The 27,906-nt window shown below is 41.6% G+C and overlaps 1 protein-coding gene and 1 non-coding gene across 2 annotated transcripts in view; one reads left to right on the top strand and one right to left on the bottom strand.

Annotated features, from left to right (window-relative positions):
- The window catches only part of ZNF804A (zinc finger protein 804A), a 300,632-nt gene that overhangs the window by 257,686 nt on the left and 15,040 nt on the right, over positions 1 to 27,906 (top strand). The gene's annotated exons all lie outside the window — the stretch shown is intronic.
- Positions 25,265 to 25,402, bottom strand: LOC114814364. Its single transcript, XR_003762162.1, has one exon. It is a non-coding gene; the product is annotated as a small nucleolar RNA SNORA7 (small nucleolar RNA).

The following is a 27,906-nucleotide window of genomic DNA, read 5'->3' as shown; positions in this document are numbered from 1 at the left end:
CTGCCGGTTTTTCTGAAACAAACAATCTCTTGGGTTTTGGCTCTTGGAATTAAACATATGCTTGTTTGTCCACATCGGATGACATACAAATTTAGTCCTTAAAATAGTATTCTTTAGAAATGTATGAAACACAGGGAGTACTCCACATGGTGATCAAGAAGAGTAAAAACCAATCAGTTATATATAATGAGCATCTACTAAGTGCAAAAACACTGTGCTAAACTTTTGGGGGAGTAATACAAGACATATAGTAGACATGTTCCCTGTCCACAAGAAGATTACAGTTTTTTAATGGTATATGTTCTTTGTTTTTTTGGTTTTCGATCATACTTATTGAGTGCTTCCTGTGTGCAAAGCATTGTATTAAGCGATTGGGAGAGTACCCTGGAACAACAGACAAATTTCCTGCGCACAGAAAGCTCATAGTCTAGAGGGGCAGACTGACATTAATGTACATAAATAAATAAGTAAAGTACACATATACATATGTGCTGTGGGGATGGGAGGGGGGATGAATGAAGAGGGCAAGTCAGGGCGACACAGAAGGGAATGGGAGAAAAGGAGAGGAGGGTGCAGTCAGGGAAGACTTCTTGGAGGAGATGGGCTTCCAATAAGGCTTTGAAGTGGGTGGAGCAATTATCTGTCTGATATGAGGAGGGAGGGAGCTTCAGGTCAGAGGTAGGATGTGGGCAAGAGGTCTGCGACGAGATAGAGGAGATCGAGGTACGGTGAGAAGGTTAACATTAAAGGAACAAAGTGTGCAGGGTACGTTGTAGGAGAACAATGAGGTGAGGTAAAAGAAGGCAAGGAGATTAAGTTCTTTACAGCCAATGACGAGGAATTTTTGCTTGATTTGTTAAATACTCGTTATGTGCCAAGCACTGTACTAAACACTGGGGTAGATACAAGATAATCAGGTTGGACACAGTCCATGCCCTATATGGGGCTCACAGTCTTAATCCACTTTTTACAGATGAGGTAACTGGGCACAGAGAAGTTAAGTGACTTGTCCAAAGTCACATGACAGACAAATGGTGGAGCTGGGATTCGAACCCAGAACCTGGCACTCCCAGAAGCATACTCTTTCCACTAGGAAGTGCTGCTTCTCAGTGAGGCATTCTACATTCTAGTGAGGTAAACAGGCCTGTAACAAATATTATGACTAGTCAGATCAGGAGGAAAAACCAAGAAAATTTAGGTAGTAGTGCCTTTATAAATGATTGAATGTACAAAGGAGAGTGAATATACACACTCCCACTATCAATCCATGTATCAATCAATATTATTTATTGAGGGCTCACTGCATATAGAGTTCTGTACTAAGCACTTGGGAAAGTACAATCCAACAGGGTTGGTATTCGTTCATTCATTCAATAGTATTGATTGAGCGCTTACTATGTGCAAAACACTGTACTAAGTGCTTGGAATGTACAATTCGGCAACAGATAGAGATGATCCCTGCCCAATGACGGATTCACAGTCTAATCGGGGGAGACAGACGGCGTAGATGTGATCCCTGCCTACAAGGAATTTACAGAGTACTGTCTATGCTCAGATCACTCACAGTTGCATATGTAGGTAAAGGCCACATCACTGATGTGATCTTCAAAAAAAAAAAAGGAAACTGTGAATGGGCAAAATTTCCCACAGATGATAATTATAGTATTTGCTTAGTGCTTACTATATGCTAAATGCTGGAGTGGATAGAGTAAAATCATATCAGACTCAGTTCCTGCCCCAAATAGGGCTCACCATCTAAGGCAGAGCAGGGGAGGACAAGTTTTATAGATGAGGAGACAGAGGTACAGAGAAGTTATGGGACTTGCCCAAGGTCACACACTGCAGGCAAGTGGTGAAGCTGGAATCAGAACCCAAGTCCTCTGACTCCTAGGCCCTTGCTTTTTCCATTAGGTCATGCTGCCTCTCGAGGATATCACCTCTGAACCTAGTGTGGGCAGGGAATGGGCCTGTTTATTGTGGTATTGTACTCTCCCAAGCATTTAGTACAGTGCTCTGCACAAAATAGACCCTCAGTAAATATGAATGAATGACTGAATAATCCCATTCCCCACCCTCAACCCCTAAATGTGTCCTCTAAATGGGGCTGGTTCATTCATTCATTCAGTCGTATTTATTGAGCGATTTCTGAGTGCAGAGCACTGTACTAACCGCTTGGAAAGTAGAATTCAGCAACAAATAGAGACAATCCCTACCCAACAATGGGCTCACAGACTCCTTTGGTCTAATGTACACAGCGGACAAATCTGGCATGTGTTTTCCTACATATATTGCAGAGTGAAATTTAACTCTACCATTTCTAGGGAGAATCATAGTTTCTAATATGAGAATGTTTCCTGTATCACCGTTGCTTCAATATTTAGCTCACTCTACTCCCTACAGGGCTACACAGGGAGAATAATAATAACTAGATTCACTTGGAAACATTTAACCTTCCCTCAGCCATTTATTTCCTATCGAATACAAAACCTGTATCTGAGGCAGGTGTCAGGAGACCAGTGTATTTCTGTTTTAAAAAATTTATAACTTTAAATTACTTAGGGCACCCAGCATTGCCGGGAGGCAGAGTAAGGTCACCAAATTTGGGGGCCTTCAAAAAGAGACTGCTGGGGGGCAAGGCTGGGTCAGGGGAGAGGTAGGGGATCTCCAGAGGCCTGGACTGCAAAGGCAGGGAAGGCAACAGGAGTGGAGGGAAAGGCAGAGAATGAGCTGAGGTTGGCAAGGAGAGGGAGAGAGGAAAAAAACAAAGAGGAGGGTGGGAAAGACAAAGGGCAGGGGGAGAGACAGGAGATGGGCGTTGCCCTTCTACCTTCACCATTAAGCAGAAACCCTTCACTATCAGTTTTATGGACCTTAATCAGCTCTCTCCCTCCTTGAAGTAGTAGTAATCGTATTTATGAAGTGTTTATTGTGTGCAGAGCACTGTTCGAAGCACTAGGAGTGAGTAAAAAGGTGGGAATTAGGCAGAGTCCTTGTCACTCAGGGAGCTCACAGTCTCTGAATAAATGTGTGGAAGAAGACCAGAGAAGTTAAGGGGAGTTCAGTCCTTTGATCGAGGGTACAGGCCCAATTCTCACAAAATTTGGGAGTGAAGGGGTGATCTTTTCTCCTCCACCCCCTCATGGCCAGAATTGGCAAAATCAAAATCTAGCAGCATAAGAAAGGGAATAATTGCTTTGTAAGGAGACTCCAGTTTACTGCGCGGAAGAAGGCAGTGGTAAAACACTTCTGTAGATTGACTGAGAAAAGTCTATGGATCCACTACCAGAACGATTGCAGAAGGAGAGTGGGGCGTTGGGAGAGATGTGTCCCCGGCATCGCTGTGGGTCAGAGACGACTCGACGGAATAAGACAAGACAGAGGCCACTTCTAAAACAATCGATCTCGGATAATATTAATAATAGTGGGATTTGTTAAGCACTTCTCTGTGTGCCAAGCACTTTAGTAGATACAAGGTAATTGAGTCGGACACAGGGGACCTAGCAGTTTCAGGGAAAGGGAGAACAGCAATATAATCCACATTTTATAGATGAGGAAACTAAGACGCGGAGAAATGAATTGACTTCCCTAGGGTCATTCAATGGGTGGGCGACAGAGCTGGGATTAGAACCCATGTCCCCTGACTCCCAGGCACATTGTCTTCCCACTAGAACACACTGCTTCTTGAGAACATGTGGTTCTCTGGAGGCATAGTCAGATTAGCTTCACGGTACCCAAGGGGCTGAAGGCAGGAAGAGAAGTGGCGTGGCTTAGTGGATAGAGCACAGGCCTGGGAGTCAGAAGGATCTGGGTTCTAATCCTAGCTCTGTCACTGCTGTGTGTCCTTAGGCAAGTCACTTAACTTCCCTGTGCCTCAGTTACTTCAACGGTAAAATGGGAATTAAGACTGTGATTCCAACCCAATTTTCTTAGATCTACCCCAAGCACTAAGTAGAGTGCCTGGCACATAGTAAACACTTAACAAATGCCACAATTATTATTATTATATGAGTGACACGTCTATTGAGAGTTGACGAAAGAGTGCAAGCAGGCTTGCAATGGGAGAAGAGAATGGATTAGTATGATAGCGGAAGATGTCTGAGTGTCTTAAACCTGATAGTTTGGAGTTTCAGCTTGATATCGTGAGAAATGGATGGCTGTTGAAGGCTTTGGAAGAGTTGGGGGAATTGCATAGTACAGTGCCTGGCACACAGTAAGTGCTTAACAAATACTTTAATTATTTATTATTGTTACTGTTATTACATGCATATTTAGGGGCCAGATCATATTACCTGTCATAGAGAATGGTTGTTTGAGCTAGGATTACCCAGTAAATTTCTTTATTATTCACCTGATCTGTCTAGGGTAGACCTGGAATGTGAGACACTCTGTCATCTCACTTACCTGTGCGCAGATAGGTCATTGTTTGAAAGAGTGACTGGCATTTTACTGAAGTGTCAGATTTAGAGATTTCTTAATCAACACGGTTATGCAAATAGAACTTATGAAGTTAAACGCCAGTCATAACTGAGTTCCCTGAAGTTTTCTGAAGAGGTGGAAATTGCTCTTCAGAGCCCTGAGTAGCAAAATGAGAGCATTCTGGTAGATTAAGTGGAATAGAAAATTCACAATTTGATGTTTGAGTCAAATTAAACATGGTTATATCTACGTGGAAGTGTTAGCCCACGGGGCTTATTCATTACTAAATCCTCCAAAGAATACACCCCATCAAAGAAGTTTGTGTTGTCTTGGAAATAATGGTTTATCAGCCCCCTCTACAGTAAAAGCTCCTTGTAGGCAGGAATAGTGTCTGCCAACTCTATTATATATGTATAATATATATTATATTATCCCAAGCCCGGACTTGGGAGTCAGAGGTCGTGGGTTCTAATCCTGCCTCTGCCACTTGTCAACTATGTGACTTTAGGCAAGTCACTTAACTTCTCTCTGCCTCAGTTACCTCATCTGGAAAATGGGGATGAAGACTTTGGACCCCATGTGGGACAGCCTGATTATCTTGTGTCTAACACAGTGCTTAGAACAGTATTTGGCACATAGTAAGCATTTAACAAATACCATCATCATTATTATTCTTATATGATACTCTCATAAGCACTTGGTGCAGGGCTCTGCACACTGAAAATTCTCAATAAATACCATCAATTGGTAGATTGACTAATTGGTCTGTGACGCCCACATCCTGCCTCTGGCCTGGAATCCCCTCCCTCTTCATTTCTGACAGATGATCACCCTCCCCACCTTCAAAGCCTTATTTAAAACACATCTCCTCTAAGAAGCCTTCCCCTACTAAACCCTCATTTCCTCTTCTCTCTCTCTTCGGAGTTGCTCGTGTATTGGATTCGCAACCTTTATTTATCCCCATAATTTATGGGATATAACCACAATTTATTTATATTAATGTCTGTCTCTCCCTCTGTCCAGCAGTCATATTTAAGTGCTTACTGTGTGCTGTGCTAAGCCCTTGGGAGACAGTAAAATATAACTGAATTACCTGTTCACAGTGAACTCACAGTCTAAAGGGAGAGGCAGATATTACTATGAATAAATGATTTACAGATAAGTAGCTTATCTGAGGGTCTGGTGAATGCCAAGTAACCAAAGAGTAGAAATTCAAGTGTGGTACTGATTCCGCCTTGCCCTCACCATTTAGAAGCTATCATGGGGTCAGATATATAATTGACTGAGTAAGGGTTGAGTCTATTTTTTCGCTTTGATTTGAAAACCAGGAGAAAAGCAAAAAAAGAGAAAAATTATCGCTATTTAGCCCTCTAATCCCTTGACATCCAATAGTTTTCCCATGTTTTCAAAACAGTGCCTTTCGCTGTTTGTAAATCCCCCATGACCATCATCTAGTTAGGTTTTGGAGTTACTGTAATGAATTTGTCAAAATCTATAGATAAATACCACCTTTAGGCAGATGATTCCCTAGTCTACCTCTCCAGTCCTGTTTCTTCTCCTTTTCTGAAGCCCCATCTTTCCTCTTGCCTTGAGGACGTTTCGTCCTGCGCTCTTCCTAATAGGCCACTGCAACAAACAGAACTTAAATCAGAATTAACCCCAATAATCCTTAGATCATTAGAATTGATATGTGTTTTAAGGTTCAGTTCAAAGATTTGAGTTTAAGGTCAGAGATAGACACCAGAGCTTGTTTTTCCTGAGGATTAGATTTTTCCAATGAGGTGCCCTTTATTGAACGGACTTGTGTCAAAAGTACCTGGCACTGTTTTAGTTCTGCTTCAGGCTGGCTCATCACACAAAATTACCGGTGAATAAGCGTTAGATGATAGATCTGCAAATGGCTGATTTTTTTTTCATTTGACTTTCGATAATTAGTAATGCTTCCTTCTGCAACGTAAAAGCCTTCTCAATTATGACTGCATATTCATAACTTTCACTAATCAACATAAATATGAAAAATAAAACTCATAGTGGTACCTGGTGAAGGATGAAACATAGAAAGAAACAGTGTAGCCTAGTGGCAATCAATGCTATTTATTATGTGCTTCCTTGGTGCGGAGCACTGTACAGAGTTGGTAGATATGTTCCCTTCCCATAGAGAGTAATAATAATAATGTTGGTATTTGTTAAGCGCTTACTATGTGCCGAGCAGTGTTCTAAGCGCTGGGGTAGACACAGGGGAATCAGGTTATCCCACGTGGGGCTCACAGTCTTAATCCCCATTTTACAGATGAGGTAACTGAGGCACCGAGAAGTTAAGTGACTTGCCCAAAGTCACACAGCTGACAAGTGGCAAAGCCGGGGTTCGAACCCATGACCTCTGACTCCAAAGCCCGTGCTCTTTCCAGTGAGCCACGCTGCTTCTCTGAGAGCTTACAGTCTAGAGGAGGAGACAGTCATCATTATAAATTAATAAATTAAATTAAGGATATTTGCATAAGTGCTGTGGGGCTGAGGGAGGGGTGAATAAAGGGTGAAAATCCAAGTGGAAGGGTGACACAGAAGGGACTGAGAGAAGATGCAATGAGGGCCAAATTGGGGAAGGCCTCTTGGAGGAGCTGTGCTTTCAAGTAATTCTTTGAAGGTGAGGAGAGTGTTCATCTGTTAGAAGTGAAGAAAGAGGGTGTTCCTGGCCAGAGGCAAGACTTGGGTGAGAAGTAGGTGGTGAGATGGATGAGAGTGAGATACAGTGAGTTGGTTGACATCGTTGACGTTAGAGCAGTGAAGCGTAATGGGAGGTATCGTAAGAGAGAGCAAGTTCTTTCAGTGCTTTAAAGCTTATGGTAAGGTGCTTGGCACATAATAAGTCCTTATCAAATGCCAGTCTCTGTTAATATTATTATGGGATTTGCACTTTGGGGAAGGATTTTTCAAGGAAAAAAAATTGATTTTTAATTTGACTCTGTGTGTGGGCCCTGAAAAAATACTAGAGAATATTGTACCAGGCAAATACGATAGATTTTTGTAGCTGTCCAGTGTCAGAGTTGATCTCCCTAACCTGTTGCTCTGGACCCAGAAATTAGGATACTGGTTTCATAATAGTGCTTTTTCTCAGATCTTCCCCTCATTTCCTCTCTCATCTTTAGTTCTCTGTGCTCAGTGGCTCAGCAGCTGCCCCGGGATGTTGAAGGAGGAGAGGGGGAAAGAGTATGGGAATTTAGAGAGGTGGAAGCTTGAGGTTGAGGGAAAAGTAAAAACATTTTCACCACAGGCAGGAAGATGGAGGTCAGGAGTGGGGAGTGCAAAACAGCACAGAGAAGAAAAATTGTCCCCAAAGGGAAAGCAAGAGCTGTAAGACCAACGGGGAGGTTATCAAAATAGAAAATTCTTAGCAGAGAAGAGATTAGCCTGCTTTTCTCATTTCACAGAACCATGCTGCCTGCCTGCGGTGCATAATGGGAAACTTAATACCCTAGCTTAAACACCCTCATCTAGGTGATCTCTGGACATAGTGTTTCAGTGCAACAAAATAGTTCAATTCTCGATGGAGAAAAAAAAACCACCCCCTCCAAGTTTTAGGCTATTTTCTTTTCTGAAGAGGGAAGAGAGACAGAAAGAGATGGTAAATTCTGACAAAAGAAAGCCCAGTATGAGCTTATGGTCCATTTCCTAGGCTAGACATGTCAGGATCCAACAGCCAAAAATTATCAAGAAAATTTAGATCTGTTAATTCCCTGCCTCAAGATTATCAGCCATTACAGGTAATTTTCAAAACAGACATGTTTCAAAACTCCTTTTCACCTGTATGAAAACTAGACTGTATAACATTGGAGAATGGGGAAGAGAGAGAGAAAAAGAAAGAGAGCTTTGTCCTTAAGTTTTAAGAATGACAACACAGATGGCAAGATCCTATCAGTGCATCCAGGTGAGGTTCAAAGGACCCTCAAGATATCTCAATGTCAAGCTCCTAGAGAACAAAGAAATCAGAAAGACTAACAATCAGGAGTGGGCCTTTGGGAACAAAGAACTCCCCTTACAAGTACTGATGGGAACAGTGAATGAAAGCTTTTCTGAGACAATGTCTATCAAGCAGCCAATAACTCCGTAGGGCTGACACAGAGACATCATCAAGGTTGGTCTGATGAATTGATTCAGAGATTAGAAAGAGAAAAATAACTTGCCAACAAAGCAAGAAATGGCTCAACAGCACCTCTCAGCTCCTCCTGGACGAAAATGGATTCTTATTTATTTTTTTAACAACAGCATTTTCATCCCATGTGGAATCAGCCACTGGATGCCTCTACAAGGGGTGGAAATGGCTGGTGAAGTCTCCACTGTACTAGCAAATCTGCCAGCTTTCCATTAGCTATAGTAGCAGTTCCTGAGGGATTTTCCAATGGGAAATCACCTAGAGATTTTAGTAGAGGGCGCTCGATCGAGTCCCTGTGGCCACTGTAAATTGGTAAATGGGATTTTACCTTACACTGGGAAGTGCCTCTCTTTTCCCGCCTCACCATCACGGAGTTGATAGACTTTCCCTAACCAAGATGGCAGCCTGCTCCGCTGGGGTCAAAGTCTGAAGGCCCAGGATCCTATTCCTCAACTTTTGTATCTCCTATATTCATTCCACAAGGAGTACGCTCCTCTCTACTGGGCTAGAGGTTCCCTCTAGACTGCAAACTCATTGTGGGCAGGGAATGTGTTTGTTTATTGTTATATTGTAGTCTCCCAAATGCTTAGTACAATGTTCTGCACATAGTAAGCTCTCAATAAAAACAACTGATTGACTGACTGACTTCTCTCCTGCCCCTGTGCCCATGTTCTGGGCATGGCACTACCCTTTTGGGCTGAAAGGACAGAGGGGGTTACCTGGGGAGCCATGAGCCCTGAAATCTAGCAGGGAAAGTGTGAACTGAAATCAGCAAATAGGGAGGGTACTGAACAGAAGTAGTCAGTAGGAAAGAAATGTGGGTTTTCATTTCCAAAAATTTACATATGGGCTTCAATTGGCAGTGACTAATTCAAGTTCACTAGTTCTTCTTGCTAGTTAATAGAATAGCCAGTTACTCAATCTGTGGTATTTATTGAGTGCTTCCAGAGAAAAGTACTAAGCGCTTGAGTGAGTAGAGTACAAGAGTTGGTAGACACATTCCCTGCCCTCGAGGAGCTTAGCAAGTCCCTAGATTTCTCTTCAAACCACATTTAGAGCCTGTCAGTTGCTGCCCTATCTACTGATAACCCTTCCCTTCACAAATCTAACAATTTGCCAACCTAGCTCCTACATCAATCAATCGGTAATATTTATTGTAAACCTACTGTATGCTGGATAGTGTGCTAAACGTTTGGAAGAGTCTAATAGAGGTAGTAGAAATAATCCCTGCCCTCAAAAGACTTCCATTTCTAATGGGGAGACAAAAATAATTTACCAATAATCAGGATGATGATAAAAATAATTTTTCTCAAGTGCTTTCTATGTGCCAACCACTATATTCACCACTGTGGTGTATGCAATACAATCAAGTCTCACAATCCCGACCTCACATGAGGCCCATGGTCTAGAGGTGAAGGAGAACCAATTTTTCATCCCTAAGTTTACAGATGAGAGAAGCAGTATGGTCTAATGGATAGAGCGTGGGAAGGAGAGTCAGTAGGACCTGGGTTCTAATCCCTCTCCATCGCTTGTCTGCTGTGTGATTTTGAGCAAGTGACTTAACATATCTGTACCTCAGTTATATCATCTGTAAAATGGGATTTAAGACTGAGAAACCCTTATGGGACAGGGACCTGATTTGCTCATATTTGCCCCATCACTCTGTGCACTGCCTGGCACGTAGTAAACACAATAAATACTCTTATTACTACCGGTAGTATTATCATTATTATTAGGTGAGGAAACTGAGACACAGAACTATTAAGTGAGTTGCCCAAGGTCATTCCTTAGGCAAGTGGTAGAGCCAGGATTTCAACCCAGGTCCTCTGACTTCCAAGTCTGTGCCCTTTTCACTAGACCACACTGTTTCTCAGGAGGATGGCCGGAGCAAGAGGTGACAGGTCATGAGAATCAGGAGCGAGGCATGATAAAATGGATCATTTCAGTGAAAGGAAGAGTCCATGCTGGGATGAAGTGGGAGAAGAATGGTAATAGGTGAGATAGAGAGAAATGAAGGTAGGCCTCTAAGCCAGTGGTGAGTACCTTATGTTTGCCACGGAGAAGAATGCGTAAAAGTTGAAGCATTTAACGAGAGGAGAGACATGCAGAACAACATTTTATTAAACTGATCTGGACAACTGAGGGAATTCTAGACTAAGGTTGAACATAGAAGGAGGGGACTGAATGTGAAAGTAGGAGGAGAGTGTAAAGAGTCATCATCATCTATATCAATCATATTTATTGAGCACTTACTATGTGCAAAGCATTGTACTAAACTGTTTGGAGAGTTTGGTACAACAGGCAATCACGTTCCCTGTCCACAATGAGCTTGCAAGAATAACAGCATTGGGGGCTTCAGAGGTGGGGAGAATGGCGATGTCCCTTATGATGAGAAAGTTAGGTGGAGGAGTGGATTCAGGAGGGAAGCTGAGGAGTTCAGTTTGAGGCATTTTGAGTTTAAGTTGCCAGTTGGTGTATCCATATGGAGACGTCCCAGAAGAATGAGGAAAAGTGAGATTGCAAGGAGGTGGAAAACTGGGAGTAGAAAGTAAATTTGGGAGTCTGATCTACATAGAGATGGTAGCTGAAGCTGAAGGGGAGTAGATAAGCCCGCTGAACCCATCCTTTCTACTCACAACTGCACAACAGTCCCTCTTTACTCATCAATGCAGTGAAAAACTTTTGCTAGTTTCATTCGTGTTTTTAGTCAGGTTTATCAATTTATCTGAATTTGTATAGTTGTCCTTCATGGACTGTAAGCTCGGTGTGGGCAGGGAACCTGTCTACCAACTCTTGTATTATACTCTCTCAACCAGTTAATACAGTGCTCTGCACACACTAAACCCTCTATAAATGTCATTGATTGAATCATATTTGAAGATACGACTTTTGGTGAAATTCACGTGTGTGTGTGTGTGTGTGTGTGTGTGTGTGTGTGTGAGAGAGAGAGAGAGAGAGAGAGAGAGATCCAGCCACAATGTGAGCCCAAAAAATTGCAACTTTTCTTTTCATATTTGATGTTTCCCGTGTCTGGTGCTGTTTTCACCTGGGCCTCCTCCTCTCTTGTAACTTACCAAGCCTTTGTTCAAAAAGAGCCTCTCTTTTCTCAATAGCCATGTGCCACGATGGTCTCTCATTGACAAATGATCCCAGTTTTCAGCTGTCAGAGGCTTATACTAACTGGTTTTTAAAACATCTCGTCCTCTGGGATTTTGGCTTTCCAATTTCAGTTCTCTGTGTTGCAGCTGTTTTGGCTATTTAGCTGAATAGTTGCAATTCACCAGCATGATTGGACAGTGTTATCTAGTTCAATGGCAAAACCTTGGGGGGCCAGAAGTATGTAAAACACATATTGTTAACAGGCCAACAGCAGTACATGAAATAAGGACTATAATAGCTGCTTTGATGTAATGAACGAACCCAAATTTCTACTGCCCTCAATTTGATCATGAGAGGGCCTTTTGAATGTACTATTTTTAACAGCCCCTATTCAGTCATGAAAGCATTTTATTCATCCTGAAGAGTTTGGCTGTTTCCAGCAGAGGGGTTACTAGGTAATTCAAAAACCGTCGTCCATTCTCATTTCCTGACAATAAGTAAAAATGCTTGTATGATGCTGGCTATAATACGAAAGTAATCATATTAACTATAATGTCTATTGAGAGCTTAGTATGTATCAAGCACTGTTCTAAGTGCTGGGGCAGATACATTCAAGTTAATTAAGTCAGTCACAGTCCCTTTCCCACTTAGAGAAAGGAGAGAATATCATGTTGGCACATGCAGTGAAGGGAATCAAGGTGAAACCAGTCCTTGCCACTTTGGAATTAAAGCTCTGTTTAGGTGAGAAATGTTCTTTTCAAGCCGCTAAGAGGATTCTGAAATGGAAAAGAAAAAATGAGGAAACAAATGGGAACATCAAAATATTTACTCTTTTGTGGAAAAAAAGGCAATCCTTTCAAAATCAAAGTTCTCTGTATTTTAAATGTATAGATTTAATTTTGCAACCATTACTTCCAGTTCTTAGACACAGTAAGCACTTTACAAACACCGTTTCAATTCTATGTCAGTGTTTTTTCAGATGTAGTTGTCAAATGTTGTGCAGAAAATAATTGTGTGCCGAGGGGGAAATTCAGAAATAATTCTTGTATCATCACCATCAGCATGGAACAGTCAACAGTGATTTTAGAGTCATTGGTAAAAAAAAAAACAATTGAAACTGATGCCTCAAAGTCCAGGGTCCTTTAGTAGAATTTGTAATGTGTCCCTTTCTCATCCTCTTCTTTGCTCATTTTGAAGTTTGTTCATTCAATTGTATTTATTGAGCACTTACTATGTACAGAGCACTGTACTAAGCGCTTGGAAAGTACAATTCAGCAACAAATAGAGACAATCCCTACCCAGCAATGGGCTCAAGGTCTAGAAGGAGGGAGACAGACATCAAGTAAATAGGCATCAATAGCATTAATATAAATAAATGGAATTATATATATATATACATATTTCATAAAATAAATAGAATAATAAATATGTACATATGTACACAAGTGCTGTTGGGTGGGGAGGGTGGTAGAGCAGAGGGAGAGAGTCGGGGTGATTGGGAGAGGAGGAGGAGCAGAGGAAAAGGGGGGCTCAGTCTGGGAAGGCTTCCTGGAGGAGGTGAGCTAGTTTGACGGATGTGAGGATGGAGGGTATTTCAGGCGAGAGGTAGGACGTGAGCCAGGGGTCGATGGCAGGACAGGCAAGAGTGAGGCCCAGTTAGGAGATTAGCACCAGTTCTTCCAAGTTCATCCACCACAGAAGTGGTTTTTGTGTGAACAGGAACTTGGTTGGGGGTTGTAATTACTCTGAATAAGACCAGGGATGGGTCTGGAGAAACACTCTAGGTCTTTGGGGTTCTTTCAAAGTTATTTATTGTATGTGCCAAGCTCTGAGATAGATACAAGTTAATCAGGTTGGACACAGTCCCTGGTCCACATGGAGCTCACAGTCTAAGTAAGAAGGAATAGGATTGAATTACCATTCTAGAGATGAGAAAACACAGAGAAGTTGACTTTCTCAAGGTCACAGAGCAGACAAGTGGGACAGAACAAATATTAGAAGCCAGATCCTTTGACTTTCAGTCCCATGTTCTATCCACTAGGCAACTCTGCTCCCTGCTTCAGAATCTCAGGCAGGTTTCTCTATGACATTAAAGCAGCGTGGCTCAGTGGAAAGAGCATGGGCTTGGGAATCAGAGGTCATGGGTTCTAATCCTGGGTCTGCTGCTTGTCCGCTGTATGACTTTGGGCAAGTCACTTAACTTCTCTGTGCCTCAGTTACCTCATCTGTAAAATGGGGATTTAAGACTGTGAGCCCCACGTGGGACAACCTGATCATCTTGTATCCCCTCAGTGCTTAGAACAGTGCTTTGCACATAGTAAACACTTAATAAATACCAGCAGTATAATTATTACCAAACTGGCAAATACTCCACAATGTGAGAGTAATGCTGCCGGAACCGGAGTGGGAGATAAATAGTTTTCCACCTCAGAGAGGCCAAATGTTGGACCTAAAAAACTGTTCATTTCAAGCTTATCAATTTGTGTCGGAATCAATCGATCAATCAATTCAGGGCATTCACTGAACATTTACTCTGTGCAGAGGTCTGTACTAATTGCTCGGGAAAGCACAATACAATAGCTTTGATAAACATGATCCCTGCCCCCAAGAAGCTTCCAGTCTAGTAGGTGAAGCACATGAAAATAAACTACACTCAGAGTAGGCGACCAACTATCAGGATACCGAGTATACATCACAGTATTTAACATAGACGGTGAGCCCTGTGTGGGCGAGGAAATGAGTCCAACCTGTTTACCTTGTATCTATGCCAATGCTTAGAACAATGCTTGACACATATTAAGTGCTTAAAGGATACCATTGAGAAAAAAAAGGATATGGATGGATGTCCTTCGAGGGTAAGAGAAGTCCTTATCCCCTGTGTGTTTAAAGGAATAAGAACCCAACTACGTAGGTGACCCAGCAGCAAATAGGGTGGCGAGATGTCAGAGAAGGCTTCCCGGAGGAGTTGTGATTTTAGTAAGGCTTCTGATGTGGGCACTAATATACACGAGATGAGTGTTTGTGTCAACTAGAAAAAGCTCAATTTTTATACAGTTCAAGATTCTCTAAATAGCAGTTTTTATGCAACCAAAAGAAGTGCTTGATTCCTTTTCTCACCTAAATTCAACTGTGTGTGACATTTAATTGCAACAATTAGTCAAAGGACAGGATGCTGCACAGTTGATTATTGTTTGTTCATTTTAATTGGGCCATGCCTTATTTTGCCTGTGCTAAAGAAGTCTCTTCTGTAGGAGTTTCATTAATGCATAATATTCTGCAAAAATTACTGACTGTGGAATGTAAGAGTGTGCCTTTAGATGTCGGATCCAGCAATCTTTCACAAAAAACTTTTGGATTAATTCATATTAATCATTTCATTCTTCAGGAATCACTGACATATCATTCAATCATGCTAAAACCCTGAGAGCATTTGATTGGAAAACTCATTTACCATAATGATTTGGGGGGAAACTTAATAAGTCCAAGAATGATCTCAATCCAGAAGGCCAGTTGATCAGGCCAGGGTCAATAAGAATCGGATAGAACATCTTCTCCTCATTACTATTTCCAGTAATGGACAGAAGGAAAGTTCAGATCATCCATGTCGTATGTCTGCTGTGCAAACCGACATTATTCATGTCATAACATCTGCTGAAACAATGATACACAGTGTAAAAGTCTTCCCTTGAAAACCTATCCAGTGCATTCTGAAATCACCAACTGCTGTGTAAAAAGGTTAAACCACATGTCAGATGAAGATATTTCTGATTTCAAGTCCACCTTCATTGTCTACTCAGCTCCATTAGCGGCTTGGAAGACGTTATGAGTCTCCGTAGCTGAAGTAATAATTGTCGTAATTATTAAGTGCCGAAGATGGTCCAGGAATTGTATTAAACACTGATAGATACAAGATAATCTGGTCAGATGCAGCTCCTGTTCCATAAGCAGTTTACAGTCTGAGTAGGAGGGAGAACAGGTTTTTAATCACCATTTTGGAGATGAGGAAACTGAGGGCATAGAGAGTAATAATAATGATGATAATAATAATGTTGGTGTTTGTTAAGCACTTAATATGTGCCAAGCACTGTTCTTAGTGCTGGGATAGATACAAGGTAATCAGGTTGTCCCACATAGGGCTCACAGTCTTCATTCCCATTTTACAGATAAGGTAACTGAGGGCACAGAGAAGTTAAGTGACTTTCCCAAAATCACACAGCTGACAAGTGGTAGAGCCGGGATTAGAACCCATGACCTCTGACTCCCAAACCTGTGCTCTTTCCGCTAAGCCATGCCGCTTGTCATAATTGAAACCATTAGGTGTGAGATTCCTCCTCTTTTCCCCCACCCTCCAGCCTTTACATCCACCTACTCATCTTTCCCAGCCATCCCTAGAGAGATGCCCTGCCTAATGTCAAAAAATCTACATCCTCTACCTCTGCCTCCAAATCCATCCCATCACCCTTGCATTTGGATTTGAACCTTTTATTCACCCCACCTTGAGCTCCACAGCACTTATGTGCTTATCCATAATTTATTTGAATGTCTGTCGCACCCTCTAGAATGTGAGCTCCTTGTCGGTAATCACTCAGTCACCTGTACTTACTAAATGGTTACTGTGCGTAGGCACCGTACTAAGCGCTTGGGAGAGTACAATACGAGACTGTATCAAACACATTCCCTGCCCCCAGTGGGCTTACAGTCTAAGGGGGGAGAGAAACATTAATATAAATAAATACATTTCAGATATGTACATAAGTGCTGTGAGGCTGAGAAAGGGGGATGAATAAGGGGAGTAAGTCAGGGCAACCCAGAAGGGAGTGAGAGAAGAGGAAAAGAGGGAAAGTCAGGGAAGGCCTCTTGGAGGAGATGTGTCTTCAGTAAGGATGGTGGAAGGGTAGGGAACGTGACTATCAAAACTGCTGCATTGGACTCTTCGAAGCACTTAGTAGTGTTCTGTGTACAGTAAGCACTTAATAAATACCATTTATTGATTGGTAGATTGGTTAATTGCCTCATACCTTCTACAAACACACTTTCTCTCCCTTGCTGTTTCTCCCTACCCACCATCTTCAAACAATTTCTCTCTGTTGGGTCCTTTCCCTCTGTTTTTAAACACATGCATGTCTTTTCTATCAAAAAAAAAAAAAAAAACCTCTCCCTGGACCCTAAGGCACCCTCCAGCAATCAACCTATTTCCCTCCTCAAATTCCTGTCTGATCCCCTGGAAAGGCTTGTGTACACACCCACCACCCCTTTATCCCATGGCTTGCTCTGCAGGATGGTTGGTAGGGACTGCACTCTCATGTGTTTAGTACAGTGCTTTGCACACAGTAAGCTCTCAATAAATACGATTGAATGATTATGGTCGCAGTCTGTGGCCTCAGAACATAATCATTTTGATCTATCAGTTTCTGCAAGAGTACAACAGAATAAGCAGATGTGAAAAAGCGGGTTTTCCAACAGCTTTGTAGTACTCTGAACATAGGTGGTGCAAACCGTCACCATTCCCGCAAAATAACTCAAACACAAGCCTTTTTCCCTCTTAACTATGAACTTCTGGACAATAATCAGTGTAATAACCCGGGAATGGAAAAAGGGTTTTGCTATAGTTTCATAGGTACAGTGTGCAATTGTGTAGACTTCTAGACTGTAAGCCCGGTGTGGGCAGGGATTGTCTCTCTTTATAGCTGAATTGTACTTTCTAAACATTTAGTACAGTACTCTGCATACAGTAAGTGCTCAATAAGTATGATTGAATGAATGAATGCAGGAATCTCTCTTAGAGATATCCAGCCTCATACATGTAATCTCACCATCCACAGCATCATTTTCAAACAGGACAGCTTTTCTTCTCTTATGTGGGACAGGAACTGTGTCTGACTTGATGACCTCGTCTCTCCCCCAGCTCTTAGAATGCTGCTTACAACAATACAATCCCCTCTAAACTGTAAGCTCCTTGTGGGCAGAGAATGTGTCTAGCAACATTAGTAGATTATACCTTCCTAAATGCTTTTCCAAATGCACACAGTAAGTGTTCAACCAGTGTGACTGTACAATTATATTTTCTATTGTATATTTCCTACAAAGACATTGATGCCATCACCCCACTCCTCAAAAAACTCCAGTTGTTGCCCGTCCACCTCCATGTCAAGCAAAAACTCCTCAACTTCAACTTAAAGCATTCTGCCACCTTGCCCCCTCCTACTTCACCTCGCTTCTCTCCCTTCAACGACTCAGCCCGCACACTTCGCTGCCTCGATCTCACCTATCTCGCCACTGACCCCTAGGCCATGTTCTGCTTCTGGCCTGGAAAGCCCTCCCTCCTCAAATCCAACAGACAATTACTCTCCCCACCCTTTGAAGCCCTATTGAAGACATCTCCTCCAAGAGGCCTTCCCAGATTAAGCCCCACTTTTCCTCATCTCCCACTCCCAAGTAAGCCTGACTTGCTCCCTTTTCTCTTTCCCGCCCCCAGCATCTAGCACTTATATACATGTCTGTAATTTCATTTATTTGTATTAGGGTCTGCCTCCCCGATTCTAGACTGTAATCCTGTTGTGGGCAGGGAATATGACTGTTTATTGTTGTACTGTACTCTCCTAAGTGTTTGGTACAGTGCTCTGCACACAGTGAGTGCTCAATAAATACGATTGAATGAATGAGTAAATGATTGATTGACACAGAGTAAGTCCTTAAGGAATACCACAATTATAATGCATTCAGTACACTTCTATGCATTCAGAATCTGCTCAAATAATCCTTTTGATAAATTGGTTGAATGAAACTCAAGGATAATATCTGCAGGGCTGGTTTCCACCAGAAATAACAGAGGAAACATAGTAAGGGAATTACATAATTATCCACAATTCATAATTTACTAAAGTTGATTTAGTCTTTTTTCACTGAGATCAATTCTCCTTTATTTAAATACTGCATAAGTGCATGTTCATGGTGTTGGGTGGGGCAACTATGTTAAATGTAAAGAATGTAAAGGGAATCTTTTTTCCTTTCACACAGACTAAAGAACTGAATGAAAATCACTAAAATTTACCAATATAGGGCATTTTAGAAAAACTAAACTTTGATCCTCTTCGTTATTAACATCAAAATCATCATCATCGGCGGTATTTATTAAGCATCTATTATTGCAAGCATTGTGCCGAGGAACTCTTGTGTTCAGAGCATTTGGAGGCATGAGAGAAAAATAATAAAACTATAAGTAAAAAAAACCACCCCTGCTCTCAGGGACTTTATTTTGCAGAGAAACACTCTTGAATGTTGACAGAATTATTCGCATCACAAAGAAATCATTAAAACAAATTACCTTAACTATAGTTCTCTAGCACATACAACTATGTTTCAGGCATGAATACTTAAATATGTTTCATGATTGCATTTGATTAGGAAAGAAAATGAATTTGATAAGTTGAATGCTAATTCTGTTTCATATTATTTACCTTTCTACCTACCGATTATGAAGTACGAGAAAAGGCCTCTGCAGAAACCAGCAAAATTATCCTTACGTTTGCAATTTGTCCAGATAGCTATTATACACATGGTTATGTACTTGCTATCACTGTGGTAAGCTCAGATTTCAGCACTCAGCAATTTTTTGAGTTAAAAAAAGCCATAAACTAGGGTAGTTTAATCATCTATATGTAAGATCACCTCAAAAAGACATTACACGCATGCATCATTTAATGTCATCTGTGAAACTGGAATACATCAAAACCTGGGCTAATATTAACCCAACCCTACCTTTTCAAATTTTCATTAATTGGACTATGCTGCTGAATAGGCATTGGAGAAAATGCATTACAATTGTAGCATTTTAAAGAAGAAAGTAAATGGTGGGGAACTTTTATTCTACATAATTTCTTTTTTTTTTTGTTCTTCAGCATTGATGCTAAATGGGGGTTGCTGAATAGGACATATAAAAGATGTGGTCCAGTCTACCTACTTCCTCATCTCTCTTGCTTAAGCCAAGCTCATTTCCTCTCATCCAGTCATTAATGGGCATGGAATCTCCTTTCCCCTTGGAGCCAGTTCTTAAATCACCTCTTACTCATGTCCCCTCCAGCCTGACTGACTCTAGTTCATTTAACCCATCCTTGAACAACCCACTCCTCCTATTTTTGTCCCATCGTTTATATGAAACTGGCATCCTCCTTAGGCAGTCGATGTGGAGTCTGTCCATAGATAGGTTTTGAGTGTCATGGAAGCATCGTAGACCAGAGGAACAAACATAGGCCCGGGAATCGTAGGACTTGGGTTCTAATCCCTGTTCCACCACTTGCCTGCTGTGTGAACTTGGGTGTCATTTAACTTCTCTGTGCCTCTGATTCTTCAACTGTAAAATGGTGATTCAATACAGGAGAGCAGAGAGTGTGCCTGACCTGAATAACTGGCATCTACTCCAGTGCTTAGAACAGTGCCTGGCACATAGTAAGTGTTTTAACAAATACCATAATGATAGGGTATTATTGTTAATAACGTCATCATCGTCTCGTATTGGCACACTTCACCCCCTCCTTCACTAAACTGGAGAAGCAGCCTGCATTTTAACTTCAAGGTATTCTATGTATTCAAGTTGGTGTTCAAGTATTTTCCTTTCCCTGTTATGAAACTATATCCCAAGTGCTTTATGGAAACCTAAGGAATGTGTAACAAGTGGGATTATTAGCGAGGTTTGCTGCCACCGAGTGGCTAAGATCAGTCCTCGCTAGCATTGTTTGGGTGACTGGCTCTCTCAAAGTCTCTACTGATTGACACACCAGCTTCTGCCAAAAAGACTCTGGCCAGTGAATGGTATTAAGGGCCAAGTAAGATGAGATTCTCTCCAGAAATAGATACTTCCCAGAGGCTGTCGCCCCAAGAAAAAGGGGGATCAAAATCACTTTTTATATCCGTATTATAAATTGAATATCCTTCCGGACACAGAGTTGGCAAACCCTGAAAGAGTTGCCTAGAGACCTGGAATGGAGAGTACATCTCTGTAGATCCCAAGCTAATGCCCCTAGAATAGATTCTGTCTCGATTATAGGAGGAAAAGTATTATTTCTGAGTATGTATGAAGGAAAATAAGAGCGTTTTTGGTGGCTATAAAAATCAATGCCTATTGCAATATGAAATGTGATCTTAGTCCAATTGTAAAGGTGTCTTGTGACTTTATGTAAAGGTACGCATTCCTTAATAACAACGGGTTTTAAAATAGTAAAATCAAGACTTGAAACCAAGTACTGGGCCTTTTGTGATATAAACGGAGCACTTTGATCTTGGAAACATGTTTCTTTAGCCCACATTCTGTACAGTGGCAGGCAAAAACGTTTATTGTTCAAGGGCTTTGTGTTTCCTTGTTCCTCTGAGGGGGCGTGGCTTGTTGTTAAACCTGCTGCTCTTCTCCGGCTTTATGACTGAACCTTCAAGTTGGTAATCCAGAAGGGCATTAATGGATATGAAAAGATGGAGAAGTGAAAGAGCGTCACTCTTCTGCTATCTCTCAGCTGCACAATGCACACTGATGACCCTCTGAAAATGCTATTGGATCCTGTGTGGGTTTTCCAAGTCCTATAATCACAGCAGAGATATTTGAAGGGATTCCACAGTATTAAGAAAAAAAGACAGATGTCACAGCAAGAAGCCAAGGTCAGCCTATAGCTGAGCACTGTTACCAATTGGAATTAAACGGGAAAGGCAATCGTCACTGCCTATTTTGTCTACTGTAAGTAGGCAAAAAGAGCCCTCTTTTTCCATCTGATCCTTCCCATAGAGCGGCATCTGGTTTAATTAATAGGCTTCTTTACTGGGAGAAATGAAATGCCTTTGCTGTCCTAACTCTGCCACTGATTCCCCAGGACTCTTAATTCACATATACACTTATCTTCTGTCCAATTTCGAAAGTGCAGCACTTTCAAAACCGTATAAATCCACAACATTAAATAAAATACTGTCAGCAAACAGAGCATGAGGACACCAGTCAAATAAGTGACTCTTTATTTAGTTATTTTAGATTCAGCCCAAGGATATCATCTTTTTTATTTTTTAGCTACAATTTTCACATATTTTAAAGGGCATCACGATTTCATCTAATCCCTCAGCTCTGCCTTAACAATGTCTTTGCCAGCAATTTTCTCGATAATCCAAGCTGAAACATTTACTTGGCTCCTAGTTTAGATGAAAATGTGTTTCGGGGTTGAGTGCATTAAGTGTACTTTTCAGATTGAATTTTTCAGAAAGTTTGATAGAGAAGCCCCAGCCTGTTTCTAAAGAGTGAAGTAAGCTAGAGAGTTCACTTGCATTTAAAAGCCATACAGTGGGGGAATAATATTCATTAAGTGTAAAGTCAGTGCTGTGGGGAATCGTTGTCTTTTTCCCAAACTATGCTACTTTTGGAACGAGATGGAAATCTCTACTTGGATGTCCTCTGATCACCTCAAGCTTAACATGTCAAAAACTGTTATCCTTGTCTTCCCACCCAAACCCTGACTCCCCCGACTTTCTTGTCGCACAAGCCCCTAACCTTGGCGTTATCCTTGAATCCTCTCTGTCATTCGACCCACATATTCAATCCGTCACCAAATCCTGTCGGTCCCACCTTCCCAACATCACTAAAAACCGCCCATTCCTCTACGTACAAGCTGTTACCATGTTAATGCAATCTCATATCCTATCACACCTCGATTACTGCATCAGCCTCCTTGCTGACCAGCCCAACCTTCTGTCTCTCCCCACTCCAGTCCATACTTCATTCTGCTGCCCAGATCATTATCCTACGAAAGCATTCAGGACATGTCACCCTGCGTCTCAAAAAACTCCAGGGATCGCCCATCCACCTCCACATTAAACAAAAACTCCTCACCAATGGCTTTAAAGCAGTCCGCCACCTTGCGTCCTCCTACCTCACCTCGCTACTCTCCTTCTACCACCAAGCCTTCACACTTGGTTCCTCTAGTGTTAACAATATCCCTGAGCCTCGGTCTCACCTGTCTCACCGCCGACCCCTGGCCCATATCCTGGCTCTGGACTGGAATGCCCTCCCTCCTCAAATCCGACAGTTACTCTCCCCCACTTCAAAGATTCAGTGAAGGCACATCTCCTCCAAGAGGCCTTCCCAGACGAGGTGCCCCCTTTCCTCTTCTCTCACTCCCATGTGCATCACCCTGACTTGCTCACTTTGTTCTTCACCCCTCCCAGTCCCTCAGGACTTAAGTACACATTTGTAATTTATTCATTTACACTGATGTCTGCCTCGCCCCTCTAGACTGTAGGCTTGTTGTGGGCAGTGGAGGTATCTGTTTATTGTTGTAGTGTACTTTCCCAAGTGCTTAGTACAGTGCTCTTCACACAGTATGTGATCAATAAATAAAGTTGAATGAAATGAATGAGAATGAAATTCTCATGATGATAAGCCACTGTGCAGACCTTTTTTTTTTTTGAGGAAGGCCGTATTTGTTAAGCATTTAGTATGTGCCAGTCACTGTGCTCAGCGTTGGAGTAGATATCAGGTAATCAGGATGGACACAGAATTAATTCCCATTTTACATATGAGGTAACTGAGGCCAGAGAAGTTCTGTGACTTACCCTAGGTCACAGAGCAGATAGGTGACAGAGTAAGGATTAGAACCAGATCCTTCTAACTCTCAAGTGTGCTCTATCCAGTAGGCAATCCTGCTTTTCAGCGTGGCCCTTCTTAGGAAGGGGCTGGTAGAGATTGGCCTTATCCAAGGTGATGTTGTCATTTATGTTTTGGCATAAATCCAAATACTCTAAGGATTGTCTGATCTTTTTTTCTGTGTCATTTTTGTTTTGGTCTGTGAAAATGTGAATGTCCCTCCTATCCCATTCCTGTCCAGAAAAGGCATCTGAACTACAGTTTCGACACTCAAAGGTGTCCTAGTTCATTCAGTCCTGAGTGCTTACTGAGTGCAGAATACTGTACTAAAGGCTTTTGAGAGTACAACAGAATTGGCAGACATGTTCCCTGACCACAAGGAGCTTAGAGTCTCAAGGGGGAGACAGACATTGATATAAAGACATTTTTCTCCTACTAAAGACCCAGGTGGTTTTTAGATCCTCCTGTATTCCAATCCCAAAACTTCATTCCTCCATTTAACACCAGCATCTGTCACCTTGCCCCTTGACTCTCTTGTCTAGCACTCTGGGCATTCAGGAAATTTTCCAGAGATAAGCTAGTCGGTCCTATTCCAGAACTCAGTCTTGTAGTGACTCGTTTTCTGATAAATGCAAGCTCATTCATTCACTGCTTGGCTCAGAATCTGGTATTAGTGATTTTCACCAATTTTTAATTTTTCTTAAGTTCACAATCAGTTGCAAAATAAGGTAGATCAGCTTCATCAAAGAATATAAAGAAGACTTAAAAAGCTCTGTTTTTTCCACATGTAAGCTCACTTTGGGCGAGGAACGTGTCTACCACCTCTGTTGCATTGAATTTTGCCAAACACATAGTACAGTGCTCTGCACAAAGGAAGTGCTCAATAAATACAATTGATTGATAGAAATGAGTCAAAAAACAATGTTGATATCACCAAATGCCAGTTCTCTCCAGCTAAATGGAAGAGTTTCCCATCTCAACAGAGACTGTTAGAGAAGAGGGTAACAGACTTGATCAGACTTGTCAGACCCATCCACGGTCAGAGGGATGCTTGAAAGGCTCCACCACTGAGGGTGGATCTGAGCTCTCCTAGCCACTGATAATAATAATAATAATAATAATAATTACTGTATTTAAGTGCTTACTATGTGCCAAGCACTGTAGGAAACACTGGGGTAGATACAAGGTAATCAGGTTGTCCCAACGTGGGGCTCACAGTCTTAATCCCCGTTTTTACAGATGAGGGAACTGAGGCCCAGAGAAGTGAAGTGACTTGCCCAAGGTCACACAGCAGACAAGTGCCAGAGCCGGGATTAGAACCCAAGACCTCTGACTCCCAAGCCTGTGCTCTTGCCAATACGCTTTGCTGCTTCTCTAAGCTATGGGTAGTGGCCCAGTTTGAAGCAGGTGGTTGTGGAGAGACCCTTGATCTCCTGGAGATCCAATATCTACCATGCTGCTTCAGGCACTTCTATTTTGGCTTGAATACTGGATCAACCTCCTCAGTGATTTTCCTTTTTACACGATCTCCTTAGTCCACAATTCACTCTGCTGCACAGATCAATTTTTCTCCACATCAAGCAGAAACACCGGACTATAGATAGGCTTTAAGTCCCTCCAGCAGTTCCCTCCCTAACTATTCATTCTTTCTTCTCCCGCTACAACCCATCTCTCCCATCTCCTCAAACTAATCTATTCATTCTGCCTCATCTGCATCTCTCCCACTGATGGCCTACTGCTTCTCTCCCCGTTGCCTCGTCTCATCTTATGCCATCTAGTCTTTTCTGACCCCTAGCAGCACCCTGGACACAAAATACAATTGAATCAATGTCTCCCAGAACGCCCCGTTCCCCCTCTGCAAATGTTCTGCTAATGTATCCCTAGAGTTTTCTTGGTAAAAATATGAAAGTGGTTTACCCCGCAGTAAACTTGAGTCTCCACTCTCAACTCTCTCCCTTGAAAATGCTGCCCAGCACGGGTGAGTTTTGACTTGTAGCAGATTGCCTTCCACTTGCTAGCCACTGGCCAAGCTAGGAATGGAATGGTTAAGCCTATGCTTGACTCTCCCTCTCAAAGCTGAGACTGGTAGAGTACTGGAAACTCTCCAGGTGTGACCCTGAGAGGGCCCCATTGCTTACAGCTCTGTAAACATTCATATTTGACAGATCATCGTTATCCCCATTTTTTAAAGCTCTTCTGAACTCACATTTCCTCCAGAAGAACTTCCCTGGTTCATTTCTAAGTAGCCCCCATCTATTACCTGTTCAGCATCCTAAGCACTTAAGTACTCAAAATCTCCTGTTGCAAATAATAATAATAATCAGGATAATTGTCAAATATGTTAAATGTTGACTATGTGCCAAGCACTGTACTAAGCACTGGGGTTAGATACAAGATAGGACCCAAATGGGGCTCACAGTCTAAGTAGGAGAAGAGAGAACAGGTATTGAATCCCCATTTTGCAGATGAGGAAACTGTGACATAGAGAGGTAAAGTGACTTGCCCAAGGAAGCAGAGAAGGTATGTGGTATTAGAGCTGGAATTAGAATGCAGGTCCTCTGACTCCCAGGTCCATGCCCTTTCCACTAGGTCATGCTACTTCTCACCTATGAACATTATAAGTGAACTTATTAACTCATGTAAATATATTCCTTTACTTCTTCCTCCTATCTGGGGTCATTTTCCCTTATTCTATCATATACTGCCAGGCACTTAGTACAGTGCTCTGCATAAAGTAGGTGCTCAATAGATCAACAGGTACTCCCAATCAGTTGGTTGAATGGAGAAGTCAGTATAGGAATCCAGCAGTAGAATATTCTCAAAGAGGTTGGGCAATGGCAATCAAATGTGGCATATATCTCTTTGCTGTTTGTTTGTTTTTTTATGGTATATGTCGATTGCTATTCTAAGCACTGGGGTAAATACAAGTTGATCAAGCTGGATACCTCCCCTGTCCCACATGGGGCTCACTTGTTGCCCATTTCATGAGGCTTGGGGAAAATCCCCTGAGGTGTTTTTACAATAAGCACATGTGTGCAACCTCTAAACCAGGTCAGCAAGCAGTCGAATATAAGTTAAGGTAGAAAGTGTGGACTGCCCAATATCACATTTTATGGATCTGGTCATTTTGGAAAACTCAGTAGAGGCTGAAACAGATAAGATTGTACAGCTATTTGAAATAGCCCAGCTGTGTTTTTCACAAAGAGAGAATTGGGTCAGCTAGATTTGAGAGTATGATAGATAAATGTATTGAAACAGTTATTGCAAAGCCAGAAATGACTATTGAGAGATTAGATGATTTTTAAACCACCCGAGTGAAAGGTCTTAATGATATATATTCTTCTCTAAATGGAACGTGGAATTAAAAATAATGTTTCAAAAACTTAATTTGGAATAAAGCCATCAATTAAATGAGAACTATCAGGAAGTGACCCATACACAATTTGATCCCAGAAAAACGATAGCTTAAAACCTACTTTGAAGAAGTGAATTTTAAACAAGGGAAACAAAAAGAAAACACTTTGCCGTCTATTTCCAGACAACCATAATTGGTTTAGGAAATAGAGATTGTGATTGAGGTGTAATGCACTGAGGAGAATTCCTTGGTAAAGATAAAGAATAAACTCAGATTTTCAGAAAGACTTTGACAAAGTCCACAGTAGAAATGTTATCTAAGACTCGGAGGGGCTTTTAAAGCAAGACAAAATTAATAGCAGGTTGGATTTTAATTTAAGGGAAGATAGATTCCTAAGGGCAGAAATGTGGGAACATTTTCAGGTAGTTAAAGATGTGCTGTGGTGAAAAATCACAAGGATGACTCATTTTGTTACCTTTATAAATAACCAGATATTCTTCAAACAATTTTTCCATACTGAAATATGACATTAAGTGGGATGCGGGAGCAAAATAACCCAAAAAACTATCAAATGAGAACCATGAATAGTCTACCATGAAAAATGAATTAAGTAAAGAATAATTCCAAGTCCATACAGTCAATCAGGGAATCAGTGGCATTTTTCCTCAGACTTATAGTTTGAGATAAATCCTCATCATTTTTTCGTGAGCGTAGTACAGGAGTGTTATTTTTTAAGTTCTTCCTGGGCTAGGCTCTGGGATAAATAGTGGATCATTTGACCAGACACAGTTCCTGTCACATAAGGGGTTTGTTGTCCATATGGAACAATAGGAATGGGGTTCTGACCAGCGATAAGTTTCCAATTGGGAAAGCAGGATACTTATGGACCATTTTACAGTGACAAGTCCTCTAAGTGACCAACACAGCAGCAGCACATTAAGGGAATATTTTAGAGGCATATAATTTGGAATGTATTATCGAGCATGCACCCAGGCGCCAGGATATACTACCAATATCAAACTGCAACAGCTTTGAAAACAAAGGATGGCCATTTTTTTTTTGCTTTGTCTCAAGTAATGTTACTATTTCACAACTAAGACACTGACTAGCCATTTATTAATATCAATGCCCCATCTTGTCTTGATTGTTCAGCTATTGAGTATTCTAACATTTTTTGCATGGTTATAAATAACCAAACAATTCAAGTCTTTGAATAGCCTAGTTTTACGAATAGAGGCATAGATATTTCCAACTCTGAAATATAGTTTATTTTAT

Source organism: Ornithorhynchus anatinus, chromosome 9, assembly GCF_004115215.2.
Source record: "Ornithorhynchus anatinus isolate Pmale09 chromosome 9, mOrnAna1.pri.v4, whole genome shotgun sequence".
NCBI classification, from domain to species: Eukaryota; Metazoa; Chordata; class Mammalia; order Monotremata; family Ornithorhynchidae; genus Ornithorhynchus; species Ornithorhynchus anatinus.
This window is presented reverse-complemented; position numbering and strand designations above follow the sequence as displayed.